This window comes from Tamandua tetradactyla, chromosome 25 (genome assembly GCF_023851605.1).
Source record: "Tamandua tetradactyla isolate mTamTet1 chromosome 25, mTamTet1.pri, whole genome shotgun sequence".
NCBI classification, from domain to species: Eukaryota; Metazoa; Chordata; class Mammalia; order Pilosa; family Myrmecophagidae; genus Tamandua; species Tamandua tetradactyla.
Genome location: NC_135351.1, coordinates 22,231,105 through 22,254,503, shown reverse-complemented (window position 1 = coordinate 22,254,503; position 23,399 = coordinate 22,231,105).

Here is a 23,399-nt window from a genome sequence, read left to right as displayed (position 1 = left end):
GAAGAAACATTTTAAACTCAAGTAAATACCCTCCTACATTATATTTCTTCCCAAGGGAAAAATAATCCTGAATCAAAAAATCACCAGCTTGTTGTCAGCACAATTCTTAATGTGAGAACCTTACTTACCATCTTCCTTCTTCAGTTTTCTGTTCTTGATGTGGATAGAGCCAAACTAAGGAAATTTGTGGGTTGTATTAGAAAATGCCACCAGATAAATGAAGGCAAATTCAATCGAACAAGTTATTGTAATGAATTCAGTATATGACTGACATAGCTATGGTAATCACAGAGCATGGGGAGTGTGTGGTTGACTTACAGCTTGCCATTGACTCTGAGAGCAGAACTTGGTATTTCATGGAGGAATGTTCTTACAGTGCAATCAACAAACGTGGGGGTGGGGGGGAGGCAGGAACTACGGGCTAATGAATGACTTGCCCATGCAAAATCAAAAGTCTTTCTCAGTATGGCCCAAATCCCAGTTGCTTCATCATTTTCATTTTGCAGAAAACACTATTTGCATAGAAAAGATGAGGGGAAATCATGATTTTAGTGAAGAAGGTCTCTGACAAACAACCTCAAGATTGTCAATGTTTGCTAATTTTAAATAGGTACATACGTACATAAAGACACACACATATACATACCTATGAAACAAGTTTTTAGTTGGCAAAAAAAAAACCTTTTCTGAAGCCAGACCACTAAGTAAAACTGTGAATTAGAAAAGTTTGATTTGCTGTCCTCTCACTTCTATTATTGTCACTTTTCTTCCCCTGTCCTACCTATAGTGTCTCATACTTGTTTCTGACATCTCTAAACTTCTCTCTGCTAATGCATTAACTAATAAGAATTTATAAGTATTGCATACCTGAGCCTTTTCTGTAAAAGTAAAGAGTCATCAAAGACTGAAAGAATTCAGTGTGAAATTTGGACTTCCTAACTGGGAATTTAGTAATAACTTTGTTCTTTCTTGGCTTCTTCAGCAGTTTAGTGACCAGGAGAGTCCATTTGATATACCATTTTTTAATGTCAATGGACTTTATCACCTAGATGTTTTCAAAAATCTTGGCATTTGAATAGTCTATTTCAATAGAATTTAATAGTCTATTTCAAACCACTTTCATATTGTATATATTTGGAAAATGGGCTTCAGTGCTTTTAGCAGTATGGCTGACTCGGTGTTTTGAAGACCTCCTGCTACTCTATATTATATGGGGTGCAGCCTTCAAAGCATTATTGGCTGCATTTGAGTTACTGGAGATTTCAAAGCCCCCCCACCCCCGCCCCAACCCCTGACAATTTGATCTGCAGTGGATAACAGGAAGAACAATTAGGAATCAGGGGAACAGGAGTGGCCTAAAGATTCCCCAGGATAAACACTGCTGTTGAGCACTGAGTTCTTGGTAATTGTCAAAATGGAGAAGTTAAGTCTAGAATTTTTGAGCCAATTCAAGGCCCTCATTTCACGATGTCTACAAGCTGGCTGTCACACCTTGAAGGAAAGGGGATACTGCTGGCATGTAGAGGCCAGGCTACTGGTAAAGGCCAGGAATGCTGCTGAACATCCTTCAAAGCCCAAGAGCAAATTATCCAGCCCAAACATCAATTGTGCTGATGTTGAGAAACAGTGTCCTCGGTTAGACAAACTCTTGCACATATGTGCATCAGGAGACATATAGAAAAATACATTAATATAAACAACAACAAATTGGAAGCAATACTCTCTTTTTGACAGAATAGATAAATCAATTTGGACACAGTTATTCAGCGGAATATAAGTGATCGAATTGCAGCTATGGACAATAGCATGAGTGAATATAATGCAGGATGGAAAAGAACAAATCTCAGGAGAAGACATCTAGTATGATATGTTTAACATAAATCTCAAAAGCAAACAAAACTGAAATGTCTATTATTTAGGCATATTTATACACATATGATAAAATTATAAAACTAAGCTACTTAATAACACAAAATTCAAGGTGTAGTTATCACTTGTGAAAAGCAAGGGGAAGATATGGAGGAGGGGCTAAGACATAAATAAAGGGAAATTTTGGATCGTGCTTGAAGACTTGGGTTGGGTGATGGGTTGGTTCACCATTATTCATTAGGCTATCACACTTTATAACCACCATATGTAGAGGGTTGAACTGTACCCCCCCCCCCCCAAAATATTTCCAAGTCCTAGCCCTGGTAACAGTGAATGCGCCTTATATGGACATGGATTCTTTTGCAGATAAATTAAGGATCTGGGGATGAAATCAGCCTAGATTTAGAGTGGCTTTAAATCCAATGACTGGAGTTCTTATAAGAGAAAGGAGAGGGAGATTAGAGACAAAGAGACTCAGAGAGGAGAAGGCCAACTCAATGTAGAGACTAAGGTTGTAGTTATGCAGCTACAAGCCAAGGAATGCCAAGAATTGCGAGCGGCCGTGAGAAACAAGGAGACCAGCATGGACTGGCTTCTGTCTCAGAGCCTCCAGAAGAGCCAACCCGGCCAACCCCGTGATTTTGGACTTCTGGCCTCCAGAACTGGGAGAATAAATTTCAGTTATTTTAAGCTACCAAATTCGTGGTAATTTGTGACTGCAGCCCTAGGAAACTAACACACACACATGCAGAATTACAAACAGAACACATATATTCTTTTATCCCAGATATTATATTAAAATATAATTGAATAAAATAAAAAGTACATAAAATCTTCCAGGGCAAGAATTGTGGAGTAGATTGTACAATATGGCACACACCTAACTTCTTGTAATTAGGGCAGCCCATTTACTTTTGTCCTTTTGGAGAGGAGATCCCGTTATCTTTGTGTTAGCATCAGGCTCAAAATGGAGTGAAATTTTTTTCAAGGCATCCATGCCTGGCAGCTCACATAATTGCAACCCCCACACAAATATTGGTGACTTAAAGCTCTTGTCCTTATCGTTGAGCTACACAGGTAAAAACAACTGATAAATGACAAGGGATATGGAAAGTGTAAGGACATTTGTTTTTCTCTTTCTGCAGAATGTAGTCTTAACCTGGCGGAAGAGTGATATCATTATGTATCATAAGCGAGAAAGCCAGTGATCTGCTGCCTTGTTTTGTTCCTCAGGGAAAAGCCTGATCTCTTTTTAAAATCAAATTTTCAAAATCATGTGCCTTTAAATCTCGGGTTGGCAAAATAAGGGACTCCAAAGACTTTGAAGTGCCATGACCACCTCTGGGTTTTAAACAAAATTATAAAGATTTCCTTCCATTTTTTTTTTCTATATTTTTCTTTCTTTTTATTGGAACCAGACTTTCCAAGCAACAACCTGCCTTCTTTTTCCTATTCTCAGCTGACTTTGAAATAACCCCTGCTAGAGTGTTAATTGAAAAGTAAGGTATTAACTGATTACAGCTTAGTGGGCTACCTCCTAGGGTGAGTTTTATTTTCCTAGGGGACTCATAAAAGTTGGTGTGGGTAAGCAGGGAGTGAAAGCTAAGAGATGACCTTCAGGAGGCTATAGCTAACTCCTACACCTGAGGAAGCAAATAAAGAATATTTGTTATGCAGCTTCTGAAAGGTTGGCAAAACCTTGCTTCAGGCACTGTTTAAATATCCAGTCTGTGTCTACTACTTTTGGAACTGAGCTGCAATAAAACCTCTTACTTTTCTGGCCTAAGCAGAAATATTTTATAAATTATAGGGTAGAGAATTATTTGGTCAATATTTAGACCTGAAATACTGTGAAACGTGAAAAGTTAAGGGAAAAAATAGATTTGGAGAAAGAACAGAGGCCAAAATCAATCAATAAAATGCTTAATATTGTAAGGAGAAGAAACTTCTCAATGTCCAAGCATAAATATCAAGGGTATTTTAAGAAAACCCAAAGGCTTGAAATCAAAAGCATGTGCAAAAAATTAAAAAATTAAGAAAAAAGAGAGAGAGATAGGCTATAGAAAGAGAAAACAAGAGTGTGGAAAGATTCTCTCTACGTATCAAATCATTGTTCTACCATATTCCAGTTTCACGTGACTTGATATTAGTAGTTGCTTCACCTGATAAGAAATAGCATCAGCCTTGAGTCAGGATGTTTGAGCTCCCAATAATGGGCTACAGCTGAGCCCAAATCCAAATGTCCAGTCCCAGTTCTTAAACTCCATCATGCATAATCATCTAAGGGTGTTTCTGTAGAATGAAGATTCCAGGGCCCCAGCTGAGGAGATTCTGATTAAGCAGTTCTGGGCATGACCCAGGAGTCGGCAGGAAAGCGGATCCTAATGCATACACTGGCCACAGTGGACCACGTTTGAGAAAGCTTCATCTAGGATCTGCATCAAATGCTTCTTGTGACCCCCCTTACATCCTCTCAAACTATCTTGTTTGAGATCCTTGTTTCTCAGAAGCACCACATCCGTCTCTTTCTGCCCTGGGCACCTGTAGGAACCCACACACAATACTGGATGGGTGAGGGAGGCAAACACTCCCAGGCGGAATTCTTTATCAGTGGAGGCAGGATCCAGAAAGTAAATGTTCCCTACTCAGGTGGATGATTTTCTAGAGCTCATTCTTTATGGTTACAGCAGGAACAAACCTCAGTTCTCACGGAGATGACCAGCTCCACAATGCTTGTACTGTGGGTCCCTTTTTTCCCTTTTTTCTTTCCAGACCCCCAACTGTGTGCCTGGGATCCCATCTGTTCTAGTTTGCAAGCTGCCAGAATGTGATATACCAGAAATGGAATGGCTTTTAGAAAGGGGAATTTAATAAGTTGTAAGTTTACAGTTCTAAGGCCATGAGAATATCCCAATTAAAGCAAGTCTATAAAAATTCCCAAATTAAAGCACAAACAAGAGGTTACTTTCACTCCAGAAAGGCTGATGAAGTTCAGGGTTTCTCTCTCATCTGGAAAGGCATGTGGCAAACATGGTGACATCTGCTAGCTTTCTCTCCAGTCTTCTTGTTTCATGAAGCTCCCCCAGGGGCATTTTCCTTCTTCATCTCCAAAGGTCTCTGGCTGCGTGGGCTCTCATGGTTCTTTTTCCAAAATGGTTCCTTCTTAAAGGCTTCCAGTAAGCTAATTAAGACCCACTTGGAATGGGTAGAGTAGCATCTCCTTCTAATAAAATGTTAATACCCACAATTGGGCACCTCACATCTTTGTGGTGATAATCTAATCAAGTTTCTAACCTAGAGTACTGATTAGGGATTAAAAGAAACAGCTACCTCCATGAGATGGATCAGGATTAAAACATGGCTTTTCTAGGGCACTTAATCCTTTCAAACTGGCACACCATCCAAAAATAAACTACCCACCTGTGAGCCCCTGTCACATATCCTGCTTCTCAGGAAAACCCAAAAGGAGGCAGGGTTCCGTAAAGGATTGCAGAAGGGATTGGAAACTGGAAAGGACAGGATGAAGAGGGAGTGAAGTGGTAGAGTTCTCATGTGTTCTCCTAAAGCTGTAGCTCCACTTTGAATGCTTTGCACATTACATTTCCTTATTGAATTTCACTTAGAAATAAAGCTTTTTAGTTAAAAATTTGAAAAAAACCATCTAATAGAGAAAAATCCTCAAATCTTGGAGACAAGACCCTGAACTTCACTAGTCAGTACAAGCTGAAATAAAGTATATAATATTGAAAACATTAGTTTTTTTGTCTAGATTACAGTGTTGAGAGAATAAAACAAGATTGTTATTAGTTGATGATAAAAAATTAATAACAATGATCCTGCTGGTCTAGAACCAATATGTGCCACTTTGAAACTGTTGTGGACCCCAGAAAAGCCATGTTTTTAATTCCCATTCAATACCCCTGGGTGGGATCTATTTTTATTATTCCCATGGAGATATGACCCACCTGATTATAGGTGGTAACTTCTGATTAGATGGTTTCCATGGTGATGTATCTCCACCCATGCAAGGTGGGGTTGATTACTGGAGCCCTTTAAGAGGGAACCATTTTGGAAAAAGCTTTAGTGCTGACAGAGCCCACATAGCCAGAGCTCTTTGGAGATGCAGAAGGAAAACACCCCGGGGGAAGCCTTGTGAAACAAGGACAGAAAGCTAGCATATGTTTCCATGTGCCTACCCAACTGAGAGGGGTGTCCAGAAGCCAGAGACCCCAGCAAACACCAGCCATATGCCTTTTCAACTAATAGAACTGTTCCAGATGGTATCAGCCTTTCTTGAGTGAAGGTAACCTCTTGTTGGTTACCTTAATGATCTTAATTTGAACATTTTCATGGCCTTAAAACTGTAAACTGGCAACTTAATAAACTCCCTTTTAAAAAGCTGTTCCAAAAACACAACAAAAAAATAAATAAATAAAAACAAAAAAGAAAATTAATAAAAAAAAAAAAAGCTGTTCCATTTCTGGTATATTGCATTCTGGCAGCTTTAACAAACTAAAATACAATACCTAATTACCATTAGGTTCTTGTCTGACCCCATGAGCTCAACTTAACTCATACAAATTAGCAGTTGGACACTATTCACAACAGTTTTAAGAGCTGCTAGTTAGAACTCTTGGAATGCAAAGTTTGGCTTCAGTAATTGATGCTGCATCAGTGTGAGTCTGGTTTCCAAACACAAGTTTCAGGAGAGAAAAGAAAAGGAAAGAAAAGAAGGGAGAGAGAAAGGAAGGGAGGGGATAAGAAATAATTTCTCAAAAAATAAATGGAAATGTGATTATATGACAACTATAATACAGAAGCTTATCTGGTCCACTCTCATTCTGTCTTTTCCTCCATCATTTCTTTCTCAAATTACTTGGCAAGCAGTCAGCTACCATCTGTGCACTTTCTTCACTATAACACTTGGCATTGTCTTAGATTCATCATAGGTTCATCTGATATATTAAAGTGCAATATAAAAATAAAAGCCTTGTTTGTTATATGAAAACCTATATCATCATATTGTTGAACTCACAGACTGCTACATTTGTCTCCATATTGTGCATTGGAGGTAGTAATGGATAACTTTATGAGCTAGCCTGGCTAGGTTATGGTGGCCAATTCTTCGGTCACATGTTGGTCTAGATGTTGCAGTGGAGGTATTTTGTAAATGAGATTAGTATTTACAGTCAGTTGACTTTAAGTAAAGGAGATTAGCTTCCATCATGTGGGTGGGCCTCACCCAATCAGTTGGCAGCCTTAAGAGCAAAGAACTGAGGGTTCCAAGGGGAATAAATTTTGTCTGAAGACTATATCATCCACTCCTCTCAGAGTTTCAACCTCCCCTAAAAATTTCAAACTCAAGACTGTAACATTACTCTTCCCAGAATTTATAGTCAGCTGGCTGGCCCTACAAAATTCAGACTGGTCAATTCCCACCATCTTGTGAGCCAATTCCTTCAAATCTCCCTCTCCCAAAATGTTGTTTCATTTTATTTGAACAAGGGATAAGTAAACAAACAAGTAAAAGCTATTATGTCTTAAGTACCACATCCATCTTTACATTTTTATTGAAGCGTAACATACATAGTGCAAAGTTCAGAATCCATAAATGTACAGCTTGAGGAAATTTCATAAAGTAAATTTTCCCTTTTGACCAGTATCCAGGAAAGCAATAGAAGATTACAAACACTCAAGAAGCCTCCTTGATACCACTCTGGCCATTACTTCCACCCCCAAAATAACTAATATACTGACTTTTTTTTTTTTGCATGGACAAGCACTGGGAATCGAACCCAGATCTCCAGCATGGCAGGCAAGAACTCTGCCAGTGAGCCACCGTAGCCCGCCCCTAATATACTGGCTTTTAATGCTCTTAATTTATTTTGCTGTTTTCTGAACTTCATGTAAATAGAATCACAATATGTACTGAAATTTGTCTGATTTCTTTTCTTCCATATTGTGAGATAAATCCATGTTTATAGCAATGGTTCCTTTCCATTGTTGTATACAGCATTCATGTATATAAATATAACACAATTAATTTATTCATTTTACTGTGTCTGAACATTTGGGTTGTTTTCAGACTTTGGCTATTAAAAAAAAGCTGCTAAGAATACTCTTGGATGTGTCTTTTGGTATGCTATGTTTGCATTTACTTGGGGAATGTACTGAAAGTGAAGTCACTGGGTACACATGTTTAACTATGTGCCAGAATGTTTCCAACATGGTTGGAAATTGCCAAGATGATTTAACATTTATATCTTAGTATGCAAGGCCAAGAATAGCAAAGACATTCTGGGGGAAGAATGTCAAAGACTTGCGCTACCGGTTATGACACTATTAAACTATAGTAATTAAGACTACATGGTACTATCATGATAGTAAAATAAACCAATAGAATATAATATAAAATCCTGAAATAGACATCATAAACACTTGATTTATGATGAAGGTGACATTGTCAAACTTTGTGAAAATGATGATCTTTTTAATATATGGTGCTAGGTCAAATTTTTATCCACATTGAAAATATAAATCCTGACCCCTATCTCACACCATACACAAATCAATTCCACAGTCTACTGAGACTTCCAGTCTTTACTAGGAATTAGGTTCTATAGCCAAATAAGTTGGCATTTTTTTAAATAAACTTTTTCATTTGTATGGTGATTCAATTAGTACTTCAGTTAATCTTCCTTACTGAGATTAAGACTAAATATTTATATATTTTAGAAAGTTAATTTTCCTCTCCTCATTTTCCCCTTTGCTCCTCTCTCCTTCCCTTCCTCCTTTATTTCCTTCTCTCCTTCCCTCCATCCTTTCATTCATCTAACCACATACATCAGACATCAGGGGTTACCAACCATCAGCCCATATGCCAAATGTGACCTGCGAAACTATTTTAACACAGATTACATTTAAAAATCCCTACGGCTAACATCACAGAGACTTTACACAAAATCTAATATGGGGTACTTCTTAAAAATTTAACAGCTATGGCAACTCCAAGCCTGCAGTATCCAATGGTAACCCTCTGGTGGACTTACACAGCATATGTCTTCCTGAGGGCTGCCTTCTCTAGTTCGCTCCAATTGTCATAAGACCTGCTACACTCATATCTATTACCTGTTTAACCCTGGTAGGGATTTGCATCTAAGACTCCTGTTATCATGAATGTTTGAAGAAAGTAGCTAAATATAATACTGTATTTCTAAAAAATTACAGATGCATTAATGTCAATATTGTTTTCTATTTAAATATACTTTTCAGTTTTCTACATATGGTAACTAAAAGGAATTTTTTCTCCTTCTTAAGTTTTTGGGCAAAATCCCTTCTGTTTTCACAGAAACATTAGCTCAAATTCACAGATACTATGCACTGCAGATAAAATTGGTGTATTGAAAACCATATGCCACACTGAACTGTTCAAGAGGCATCGAGCCTTTCTTGCTTGTTGACCTTTAAAGATCTTATGCTTAGTTAAGATGGAAAGAACATTATGTTTGAATATAAACCTATTTGCTGTGGAAGCTTTTCACAAAATGTCTTCACCAAATTACTAGGTAGAAAGACGTTAGTATATTAAAAGACAACGTTTTCAATTGACATATGTCCTTCTCTATATTAATCAACTTCTAGGCATTATAGGCTCAATATCAACAGGGTAAGTGAGGCCATACAACAGGATCTCGTTCATGTTTATTTACACATCCATATTTATTTCCTAAATGTCATCAGAAGGCTTTCAGTCATAAAGTGGATATGAATCATTTAACACTTTTATAGGAATTTTTGCTCTATTTCAGGCCACGATTATATTACGGCCATAAAGAGGCATAAAACTCTATTACTATTTCATAAAGGTAAAAAAAAGTTCAACTTAAGTTGCAAATAAATAGTTTATAACTGAAAACTCCTTTAGGAATAAGATGCATTTTACTGTGACTACTCTCCACTCCCATACATATTACTTGAATATTCTTTCTAGCAGCATATAATGGGCATGTATATTTTGTTCTAAGGAAACATGACCCTTAGGGCCCTCTTCTCTTGAGAAGCACATCCCATACAAAACAGAGTTTAAATGACAACCAAATTGAACCCATATCTCAGCCTTACAAATTGACTTCATTCACCTGCATACATGTATATATAAAATTTTTACCTTCTTTAAGTGAATGTTAAAGAAGGTAAAAAAAAAAAAAAAAGGGAATTGGAAGGCGTCACAGAGAACATTAGTGAAAAAAGATTCCAGTTCAGAAGGTAATTAGTACCTTGGCACCACTTCACCAATCTAAGTCTTGAAAACTCTGACCCTTAAATGGTCTACATAAAATATTTATGATGGCAGAATAAAAGGAATAAATAGTTGGTTTGGGCTACGCATATACATGTCCAGTATAGGCAAATTCTGACTCGGGAGTGCTGGAACTACAAATCGCTCCCACCACTGTTGCGATCCAACTACTTTCGGGACAACTTGGTCTTCAGCTTTTCACATCGTCCAGACCTTATTTATGCACACCTACTCCAGCCCATTTCCTCCTGCGTGTCAGGTAGTGATTGATCTCTAAATTTATCAGAGTATAAGATCTACCGTTCCCCTCTCCACACTCCCTAATCTCTCTGTCTTCTACTGATTGTTCCAGTGTACTGGGTAAGAAGGGAAAAAGGTATTGAAGGTACCGGCTGGAGACAGGAAGCAAAAACGATAAGGAAGAAAACTTGTAAAACTTCTGAGAGTCCATTGTCAGCCACTACTCCTTCCTTTCACATAAACTTAGCTTTGAGCCTGTTCCCCCAAGGTCTCTAGTCCTTATGCATACTTCTATAGCTAATTCCACTGCCCTCCCAGGGCATCCAACTTCAACACTCATCTTGCATATTCAGTGGCCTTAGGTCCTTTCCTAACAGTTAACAGGCCCCGGGTCAGCTACCTTGCCTTTTTGATCTAGAATCTCTATCTCAGTCGACTACCAAGTTTTTGCCTGAATTTATGACCTCATTTTCTAATCTTCAGATGCAGGATCAATAAATACTTTTCCAGTTCCAAATACAAAATGTCATGGGAAAATTTCCTCTTAGCACTACAGTAAATCCAAAATAAATGTTCAATAAGCCAGAATTTGTGTAATGTTACAGAGTGGGGACCCTACACATTTATAGCTTCCAACTTTGTAGAACACCTAAAGCTACAGAGCAAGCTTGTGACTTGAGCCCAGTTAGATTTACCTGCGCTCTCAAGCTGTCCTTCAACTTCCTTGTTCTGAAACTCCAAGTGTGAGTGAGTGTGTGTATACAGATAGATAGATAGATAGATAGATAGATAGATAGATAGATAAATAGATAGATAGATAGACAGACAGATAATCTAGAGCCAGCCAGATCTCTTTTTCTCTTGTGTGTCCCAAATCTATCATTTTCTTCCTACTTTTAAAAATCAACATTGCCACTTGGGTTTTGCTCTTTATCACATTTCTATCTCCATGGAGACCATACAAATCCAATATTTCCTGTTTTATCTTATACCTCATACTATTTGTCAGTCTCTAGGCTGAGCTAGTAGATATATTCTGACCTTTTTCATGTCTAGCAAGCTCTCATCAAGTCTTTCTTCTATTCTTTCTTTATCTTTTAACCATGCAACTTCTTGAAAGTCAAGTCCACAAAAGACAATGGCTATTTCATTTTTTCTTTCCTGTTCTTTTCTCTACACTCTCTCCCCCCCCCCTTTTTTTACATCTCAATCTCACCTTCCACATCCCTAGCAGTACTTATTTCTCTAAAGCCCTAAACACATACTACTACCTGCCTACTTGGTATCTCCAACTGGAGATTTTATAGGCACCTAAAGCTCAACATGTCTGAAATCAAGATTTATTATATCCCCTTTAATAAAATACTCTCCCTTCCTGCTATTTTTCCAACCCAGTTAAAAGCATCACTTAGAATGATTACGCTGAGTTTTCTCTTTTTCATTCTTCGTGTTCAATAAAGATGAAAAGAGTTGTAAGTTACTGGGTTTGTGTTTAGCTTTTCATTTACCTAAGCTATCCATCTAACCATAGCATTTCACTTATCAAGCATGCTTAATAACAGGTTATAGACAGTCAATTTTCATTTGGATGTTTCATTGGTTTCTCTTGTTGCATCATCTTAATGAAGAGAGGGAGCTTGTAATGGCTGTGGATTTCCCTTATAGATGAACCTCATTTACGCTCACATTTCCATTTCAGAAAAGGGAAGGCAGCATCAATTTTAATTAAAAATCTCAAGATATCAATTTGCCTGGCCAGACATTAATTCCACAGTATGCCCTCCCTTAAAGATCATTATTCCCTAATTAACAGAGTGTATGTGATACTCATCTAAGTGGGTCTGGTATTAGGAATGGGATGAGAAACTGACATCTTTTCTTAAGGCCAATTACATGACAGTATGATATTCATGAAGTAAACTGCACCCATTTTCAGTGTACAGTTCAATGAGTTTTGACAAGTGTATACACCTGTGTAACAACCTTTGCAATCGAGATACGGAACATTTCCATCAAACAGAAAAGTCCCCTCATGCTCCGTTGCATCAGGCTTCCCCCTCCCATCTTAACTCCCAGCAAAATAAGTGCATTCTGTCATTTCTATTTTCTACGAATGGAACAAAACCTTATGTACTCTTCTGGGTCTGCATGGATGTTTTGCGCAGCATAATATTTGGGGGATTAAACTACCTTGTTGTATGGACATTGCTCTTTGTTCTGGTTTTCTATTTTATGAATAGACCACAATTTGTTTATCTTGTCACCTGGTGAAGGACTTTTGGGTTGTTCAAGTTTGGGACCATAAAAAATAAAGCTGCTAAGAACATTTAAGTACTCATGATCTCTGTGTGGCTATATATCTCTACTTCTCTTAAGTAAACACCTAAAATAGGAACTACAGAGTTGCAAGGTCAATGTATGTTCAAACTGATAAGGACTTTCAAACTGTTTCCATTTTACATTCCCATCAGCAATGTATAGGGAGTGGCAGTTGCCCACCAACAGTTGATAATATCAGATTTTTAATTTTTTCACTGCAGCCATTCTAGTGGATATGTAATGGTATATCATAGTACATTTAATCTCCATTTCTCTGATGACTAAAGTTATTTTCAAGCATCTTCTTCATGAGTTTATTAGCCAGTTGTATATCTTCTTCCATTCAGTGTTTATTAAAATATTTTGACAGAGTTTTAATTGCCTATTTTGCCTTATTACTGAATAGTACGATTTCTTTACATAGTTTTGATGTAAGTACTTCATCGGATATATTGAGAAAATTTTCTCCTAATCTGTATCTTACCCATTTTGTTCTTTAGTGATGTGAGTTTTAGAGAAAGCAACAATTTAACATTTTGATGAAGTACAGTTTATCAAGTTTTTCTAATATAATTTATTTTTCTTATCTAAGAAATCATTTCCTGACTCCATGTTTGTGAAGTTTTTTGCACATCTCTTTTAGAAGTTTTATAGCTTCAGCTTTTAGTAAATGATTCTGTTCAAATCATTGTTTTTTTCTGATATGCACTCAAGGTTGAGGTTCATTTTTGCTATATGACTATCTGTTGTTCCGATACTATTTTTTTTAAGACTGCCAATCTCCATCGAGATACCTTTGTATTTTCATAAAAAATCAATTGACCATACAGTATGGGGTCCATTCTAGGACTTACTATTATGTTCCACTGATCTACATGTCTATCCTAACACTGATATGTGCTCTGATTATAACTTTTTAGAAAACTTTGAAATTGGGTAGTATAAGTCCAACGATCTTATTCTTTTATTCCAATGATTTTGGCTATTATAAATTCTTTGTATTTTTATATACATTTTAGATTCAGTTTGTCTGTATCTACAAATTTCCTATCAGGATCAAAGATTGAAATTGCATTGAATCTGTACATAAATTTGGAGAGAATCAACATCTAAAAATAGTCAGTCTTCCAATCTGAGAAGATACAGTGTTACTCCATTGATTTTGGTTGTCCTAAGTATCTCTCCACAATGTTTTGTAGTAGTCAGTGTAGAGGTGGATACTAAGTATTTTGTGATTTTTTAAAAATGATATTGTAAATAGCATTGTTTTCTTAATTTCAAATTTCAATTGGTTTTTTGTTAGCATATAGAAATATAATTTATTTTATGTTGACTTTGAATCTTGTGACCCTACTAAATTATTTTAATAGTTTTAGTAGGGTTTTTTGGTAGATTCCTTAGGAGTTTTTACATAAATACTTATGTAGTTTGCAAATAAAGGCATCTTAATTCCCTTCTTTCCAATCACTTTATCCTTTTATTCTTGTTTTCTAATATTTTTGAACTAAATAGAACCTCTAGTACTATGTTGAATAGAAGTGGTGAGAGTGGACATTTGTGCATTGAGCCTGATCTTCAGGAAAAACATTCAATCTTTCACCAATAAGTGTGTTGCTATATGAATTTTTTTCAGATGCCCCTCATCAGGATTCATAATACCTTTTTATTCCTAGTAAACCAAGAGTTTTAATCATTTGTGAGTTGCTATCTCTGAATTTACTGAGAATCATCATAGCGTTATACTTAATATGCTAACATGGTGTCATAACTATCAAACTTTTTACGTGCTGCATCAGTATCCATCTTACTTTGGCCAAGTTGCTGGCCTCAACGCTGACCTTTAGCTAATAATAATAAACAGCTTTCCAGCCCTGGAGCATAAACAACCACAGAGCCCAAATGCACATCTGTATCCACCACCCACATACCTCACCCAAAAATGTCAGCTGGTCTTAAATGATAAGCTCACCTACCCTACTACCTTCACACCCCCTCCTTCTCTTCACTTTTTCCCAAGCATGTGCTTTAAAAGAACTAATCTTTAACTCCCGCTGGAAATCTGCTAGCCTCCACCCCTGGATCACAATAAAATCACAAGCCTGTGGGTCCCTCTTGCTCAGCCTTTGTGCTCCCCACCTGCTGGATGAGCCCTTAGCCAAGCATGCTTCCTTTCAAACCCTCATGGACCTCCTCTCTCTCTAGGACCTACAATAACACATTATCTTTTCTCAGGCATATGACCTCAGTTTCTCATTGTTATCTTTGACCTCCAAAAGTTAAAAGCCAATTTAACTAATTGGGAAATACATGGAAAATTTCAATGTTTTATATTTAAATGTTAGATAAACTTGTATTCCTTCACTTCATCATGACAGAGCATCTTCATCATGATAAAGCATCTTTTTAATATATTGTTGATAATCAATTTGCTAATATTTGCTAAGGATTTTTAGATGAAGGTATAAGAGGGATATTGGGCTATAATATTTATTTCTTAGTATGCCTTTATCTGGAATAATGCTAACCTCCAGAAATGAGTTGGGATGTGTTCCTTCCTCTTCTATTTTATGAAATAGCTTGTGTACAATTGATATTGTTTATTCCTTAAATGTTTGATGGAGCTCACCAGTGATGCTAACTGGGCCTGGAGTTTTCTTTGCAAAAAGGATTTTATTTACAGATTCAATTTCTTTAGTAAATATAGGCTTATATAGAAATTTCATTTCTTCTTGAGTCAGATTAGCAAATTTTATCTTTCAAGGAATTCACCCATTTCATCTGAGTTGTTTAACTTATTGGTATAATTCTTTTCATAATATTTGCTCACTGTATTTATGGTATCTATAATATCTAAAATGATAATCTTTTTTCTCTGACATTGGTAGTTTCTCTTTTCTCAATTAGTCTAGCTTTATCTTGCAAAGAACCAACTTTTGCTTTTATTGATTTCCTTAATTATCTTTCCATTTTCTATTTTATTGATTGGTTTTCTTAACAGATTAAGTATTTCCTTTCCTTCTTTTTAGTATGACTATAATCTACTCTTCTTTTTCTAGTTGCTTTAAGTAGACACTTACATCATTGCTTGAAGACTTTTAAAAAGAGATGAGTATTAAAGGTGTAAATTTTCAGTATGCAATGCTTTAGCCCAGACATTGTGATATTTTCTGTTTCCATTTCAGATTAACTCAAGATATTTTTATACTTTTCTTTGGGATATATTCTTTGAGCCTTGGGTTATTAAGAATTTGATGTTCAATTCCCAAATGCTTTGAGGTTTCATAAATATTTTGTTATTGGTTAGATAATATACTCATATGATTTCAAATTTACCGAAATTTGTTTTCTGGCCGGGAATATGGTCAATATTCTGTACTGATGAAGAAAAACTGTATTCTGTAGCTGTAGGGTGGAGTGGTCTTAAGATGTCAATTGGATAAAGGTGGTAATTGTGTTTTTCAAGTCTTCCATATCCTACTGATTTTATGGCTACTTGTTTTTAAAACCTGAGAGTGTAGTGTTGAAATATACAGCTACAATAGAGTTATTCTATTGTTAATTCTAGTTTGGTCATTTTTTTTTTCAGGCCTTTTTAAATTTTGTGTGTGTATGGGGTGGGGGTGGGGAGTCGATGCATGGTCCAGGAATTGAACCCAGGTCTCCTGCATGGAAGGCAAGCATTCTATCACTGAACCACCCTTTTTTCAGGTACTTTTGAAGTTTGTTATTAGGTGCACACACATTTAAGGTTGTTACATCATTTTGATGAATTAACTCCTTGATAATATGTCCCCCTTTATTCCTGCTCATATTCCTTTTTCTGATGTGTACTTTGTTCAGTATTAGCATAGCCATTCCAATTTTCTTTTAATCAGTGTTTGCATGTTATATTCCTTTCTAATCGTTTACATTCGACCCATCTATATCTTTATATTTAAAGTATCTTTCTTATAAACAATATAGAATTGTGTTTTGCTTTTTAATCCAATCTGACAGTACATGCTTTTCAATGTAAATGTCTACACTGTTTATATTCAATATAATTATCTGAATTATTGGATTATATCAATTATCTTTCTGTTTGTTTTCTATTCATTTCATTTGTTCTCAGTTGCTTTTAACTTCTTTTCCTGTCTTTTTGATCGGTTAAATATTTTTAGTTTTCCATTTTATCTTACACTAATGGTTTTAAAATTTTTTTCAATATTTTATTTTTTTAGTCATTGCATCTTTAACTTATGACAGTGAACCTTCATATTATTCTTTATGAATAATATAAGAACTTTAAAACACTATATTTATTTTTCCTTCCTCTTCTCCTCCTGGGTTTCCATTTGTACCCAATTATAGATAATTTGATCCAATAGTGTCTGACACTGTCACCAAGTATCACCAAGGCTCTATTCTTTTTAAATTATTTTGATCTTTTTTTTTCTTTCTGCATGTCAGTTTGGATAGGTTTTAATGCTATCTTTTTAAATTTACTAATATTTTTCTTCTGCAGTGCCTAATCTGCATTTAATCCAATTAAGTGATATTTAAAAATGAATATATTGTATTTTTCATCTCTAAACTAGGGTTCTTCTTAATATCTTCTTATTTTGCTCATGTTTTTCTTTAAAACCTTGAGCATATTCATAAAATCAATTTTAAATTTGTATTGGCTAATTTCATAATCTCTGTAATATTTGTTCTACCTGTATAATTTTTACTTGGCTATGTGTCTCATTTTCCTTCTTTCACACGCGTCTAATAATGCTTTTTTATTAGATGCTGAAATGGTAAATTTTACATTGTTGATTGATAGATTTTGTTGTCTTCCTTCAAAAACTTTTGGTCTTTGTCTTTGCAGAGTTAAATTACTTGCATTTGAGCTTGATGCTTTCAAGACTTGCTTCTAAATATTGTTAAGACAGATATAGAGTTACCTTTATTATAGGTCTAAGCTAGGTTTTTCTCCCTGTAATGTGGTCTGGAAAGTGACTTTAAACAGAAAGCTGGAACACTTGTTTCTGTTCTCTTAGGATCACCATCTTACTTTACCTTTTGTCCAGTGTCTGAAACAGTTGTTACATACATTTTTTCCATGTTTCTAGTTTTATCCTTTTTTTTTCTTTTTTATGGTATCAAAGTAAATCTGGTAATCCATCAAGATACAAGGCAGAAGTCTGACATCTTTTGCTAAGAGACATAATAGGTAGTGATCAATCCTAAATCTCTTTGTTCATAAGACGGAAAATATTACCTTTGCATTACCACAGTGTTTGTCCCACTATTCAATAGAAAATTTCCATGTATGATTTTTCATGCTCAACGCATTATTTTTCTGTTCAGAGAGGTGAGATTATCCTCTATCATTCATACCCTTTGTTCAAAAAAGGGTTGAGTATTACAGATGTTGCATCAGTTAGTTATTATTGTATAATAAACAATCCCCAAGCTTAAGTGGCTTAAAATAACAACCATTTATTTTTCCTCATGAGTTTATGCTTTGACTAATCAGTTCTGCTGATCCAAGTGGGCTTGCTGGGGTCTGCCCAAGGGCCTGTGTAAACTCCAGTTCTGCTAGTCCTCTTTCTTGCTCTTAGCTGAACTCTCTCACACATCCGAACCCTTAGTTGGGACAACTGGCTGACTCAGCACTATTCCATATGGTAAATGCAGTTTTTCCAAGACAGTTTTCCAAGATGGCAGTTTTCTAAGACAGCAAGCAGAATTGTTTAAGATTTCTTGAATTGGGACAGCCCATATTTAAGTGTTGGAGAAATGGACCCCAACTCTTAATGGGATGAGCTGCAAACCATATTGCAAAGAGTTTGGGTATAAAGGGCAGTAAAAAATTGGGGCCATTTTTACTATCTACCATATAAATTTTACCTATGCAAAAGTGATCTTATTTTAGGATATAACTAGGATTAGAAAAATTATAGTGACATGAAATTTTCTCGACTGACCAACACTAATTATGACAACTCACTCTAGCATAGGACAAAGAGAGCACTGAGAAAGCTTATTGATCTATGGCTGTCTCCTCTAGCCTCTGCCTATTACTATCTCCATCACCTTCATTGTTACTTTTGCCTAATCATGCCGAGTATGTTATAAGCTACGATCAAGAAAATATCATGTTGTTAAACCAATCCTGACTGCCTAGGAGAATATATTTTTATAGGACTTTGTACTACATAATTATGGCATTTATCACATTTTACCTTTCATTTCAGCTATTTGTTTAAATTTGTGATTCTCTGCTACACCATAGAGATCTTGAGGTTCAAAATCATGCCCTTTTTATTTTATCGCTCCTTCAGAACTAAGGACTAATTCACATCCCTTTACATAATAATTGCACTGTTGAATAAAATGAATGAAAAAAATGAATTAACACACATATTGCAGCAGTTCTTCTGATGAGATGAGCTAAGGAGAAAAAAGAGAAATTTGGTTCCTGTTTACCCTAAATATTCCCACTTAACTTTTGTGTTGTGGGAGAGAAATCTTGTTACACATTTAAAGAATTGAAGGCCACTGCCTTCAAAGACTAGGAAATAGGAAATAGCTCTTATGTTATAGCTGCTAAGAGAAATACCACACAAGGGGCTGACTGAAACAAGAATTTATTGACTCATGGTTTTGAAGATCAGAGGTCAAGAATCAAGGTGTCAGAAAGGCCATGCTTTCTTCTACAGAGGGTGGCATTTTGGTAATATGGCAGCCCTCTATCACATGGCCATCTCTCTCTCTCTCCTCTCTGGCTTCTTTTGACTTTGGTTTCTTCTGACTTCTGACTTCTTCTGGTTTCTGGTTTCTGGTTTCTACTGAACGGCTACATCCAAATTTCCTCTCTTTATAAAGTCTCTAATCATACGGGTTAAGACCAATCCTGCTTCAATTTGCCCCCTTATTAATTGATTATTAGTTAATAATGGTGTTATTCTTTAATAATAGTATTAGTAGTTAATAATAGCACCTTCAAAAGGTCCTATTTACAAATGGTTTCATACCAACAAGAATGTGGGTTAAGATTTGAACATGTCTTTTGTGGGGAACATGATTCAATCCTCAACAACTACCATGCAATAATATCCCCTACAAAGGGGAATGGATTTCTCTCCTTCAGAGCCTCAGAATTAGAGTTGGAATCTTTTAGAAGGTGGATTAAGGTTTTACTCTTGCCTCTTCCCCTTCCACAAAGCCTAATGGCCTGTGTCCATTGCTCAGAAGCAGCCTTTCCATCTCCTCTTGATTGCAGCCTTTTCTCCACTCTTCTTCATAGTTTAAATGACTCTGTCTTTGGGACTTTTCATTCTTCAAACTTCCCACCATTCTCAAACTCTAAATCACTAAAAGATATTTAAGATTCCCAGAATTAATTTTACCAATAACACCACTATTGGCCTCAGTAGATGTGTAGACTTCCCAACAGTATCACAGCAAATATAAAAAGATTTGAAAAGAGAGAAAGCAGAGAAACTGGATAGAGAGGGGGTGTAGCTGGCAGAATAATGATTCTATCCCCCAAAGATGTCCACTTTCTCAACCCTAGGACCTGTGGGTGTGTACCTTTACATGCATAAAGGGCTTTGTAGATATGACAAAGTTAAGGATTCCAAATGGGAAGATTATCCTGGATTACCCAGGTGGTGGGACTCAATCTAGTCATTTCTCCCGGCTATCGTCAGAGAGAAAGGTGCTAATGGAAGAAGGGTCAGGGAGATGTGATATTGTTAGCTTTGAAGAAAGAGCAAGGAGCTCAAGTCATGGAATACAAATCTCTTACAGGAGACAGAAAAGACAAGGAAATAGGAAATAGATTCTCACCAAGAACTTCCAGAAAGGCATAGAGCCTTGCCAAACGCCTTGATTTTAGGCTAGCGAAATCTGTTTTGGACTTTTGATCTCACAGACTGTGTAATAATATACTTGTGTTGTTTTACAACACTGTTGTGGAAATTCATTCCAGCAGCAGTAGGAAATGAATGCAGTGTGAATGGATAGATAGAGATGAACAGAAGAGGTATTGCCCAACAAGAACAGTTTTGCTACCTCCACTGCCAAGAAGTTCTTGACTCCCAGAGACTGTCAGCTCTCAGCATTCTCAAGTGGTTGCCTTGATCAACCTTCTCCCGAATATAGAAAGCATCTTTTAAAGTCATTGAATAAATATAAGCACTCTCAGGACAATGAAATTTCCTCACCCAGGACAACGACATTTTCTTGCCAAAGTAACAGTCTTCAACAAGACCTTTTTCACACTCCCTAATATAATGTTGTATCTCTGGTCTGTGAATGATTACCTGAATTTAAAAAGAGAAAAATGAATAAAGGAAACAGAGGTGATGGAGGAAGGTAATATTATAAAGCCTCAGCTGTCCATTGCTATCATTGCTCACAAACCTTTGCCAACTGCCTGCTGCCCAGGAGTATGTTGCTAGGTACTAAGGAAACAAAGGAGTCTAACAATTGGCACCTGCCCTTGGTAAAATACCATCCACTTATGTGAAGTCTTAATTAGCTTTATTTCTGAATACTGCTTTTAGGGGGAACAAGTAAACAACCAAAAAAACTTGACCTTTTTCTATTCACTAGTGTTTTACAATGGTAACTGATTTTCCCAGTGATGATGAGTCTGTAAGGTACTGAATCACCAAAGTAGAAATCTGCTCTATTCACCACCTGTGCTGGCTTGAAGCTATTATGTACCCCAGAAAAGCAATTGTCCTTTAATCCTCACTCAATATTGCTGGGTGGGACGTTTTTCATTGTTTCCATGGAGATGTTACCCACCCAATTGTGGGTGGTAACTTTTGATTAGATGGTTTCCATGGAGATGTGTCTCCACCCGTTCAAGGTGGGGTTGCTTACTGAAGCCCTGTAAGAGGGAACTATTTTGGAAAAAGCTACAGAGCCCATGCAGCCAGAGACCTTTGGGGATGAAGAAGGAAAATGCCCCTAGGGAAGCTTCATGAAACAAGAAGCCTGGAGAGAAAGCTAGCAGATATTGTCATGTGCCCTCCCAGCTGAGAGAGAAACTCCAAACTTCATCGCCTTTCTTGAGTGATGGTAACCTCTTGTTGGTGCCTTAATTTGGATATTTTCACAGCCTTAGAACTGCAAACTTGCAACTTAACAAATTCCCCTTTTAAAAGGCTATTTCATTTCTGGTATATTGCATTCTGGCAACTTACTAACTAAAACACCATCCTTACTACTAAAGCAAAAATGTAAGTAATCATTTTAGGAAGGTCCAATACAAAAGGAAACAGTAGGGATCAGCACAAGTCAAAGAGCACATATGTACTCTTTATTGTTGGCTAAGGAAGACCTTACTGAGCACTTACAACTAATCAAACAAAGCTATGGAAGGCCATTCCCAACCATTGCCTATGTAGAAAGACAGGCAGTAAGAGTTTTAGCTTCTGACTAAAGAAAACCCTGTTAAGAGATAAAAAAGAAAACTGGCCCTTCAGGGAGACAGATGAACTGAGATCAAACCAACTCCTGAGACTTTGGAGCTGTATGATTTTGAGAAAGTTTCTTAACTTCCATAAGCTTCTATTTTCTCATTTTAAAAACATTATAATAAATTCCTGAATCACAGAAATGTTATCAGTATCATATTTATGGGGAAAAGAGTATAAAAGCACCTGGTGATGTGTTTGGTATATAAGATATCAACAAAGGGTCTTTTATTCAACCTTTCATTTGCTCAAAATGTACTTGGCATTTGCAAATACTATGACACAATACTTGAGCATAATGATTCCACATACCTAAGAACTGCTGATTTTCAAATTTTGAGATTTGCAAATGGAGTCACCAATCTGTCAGGTTTTGCATGAAATGCTTCAACAGAGCAATTATAAGTTAACTCTCTCTTTTGTTATACGTTTCATTTTTAGATGTTTCATAACTGACTACAGAGACTAAAAAAAAAGTATGTATCTAGTATATCAGCATTTTTAAAGCACATTAGGATTTGGACAGCTGAATGACAGTATCTCCTGGAGGAAAGATTTTCTACCCACAGAACCTTGGACGAGAATCATCTGTTCTGGTTTTACAAATTAGAAAAAAAAATCCCCAGTGTCTTTCTACCAGTATTTTTCTGATGTAGAAATTCTGATGAAAATATTCAGGTTCAATGCAATGAAGGCAAGACTAGGCATTTTTCTTTTATATCCTCCATATTCCAATCCATAGTAAAAGTAATATAGATTATAGTAGTTATTTGATGAATAATATGTAAAATTATTTAAAAGATCAGATTCCTGGCAACCAAAAGAAAGCTCTTTTTGTTTGTTTTAATGTGTGCGTTTACTAAGTGGATTTTAAATTAGGAAGCTACTAAAGTGCATTTAAATTGCTTGATGAAAAAGCTAATCCTTGACTAGTAATTCTCAAACCTGGTTGCAAAATGGAATGACCAAGGCAGCCTTTAAAAAAATAATCATACCAGAAGTGGTCCCTTTCTGATCTAATTAGATGGGGCCCAGGCTACATTGGGATTTTTTAAGGTTCCTCAGGTGATTTTAATGAGTAGCCAAAGTTGAGAAAAACTGCCCCATACCAGTGGCCTGCAACCTTGGGAGTATTTTAGAATCATCTGGAGAACTTTAAAATACACTGATGTCCAGGGTACACCCCAGACCAATTAAATAAGACTGGAGGC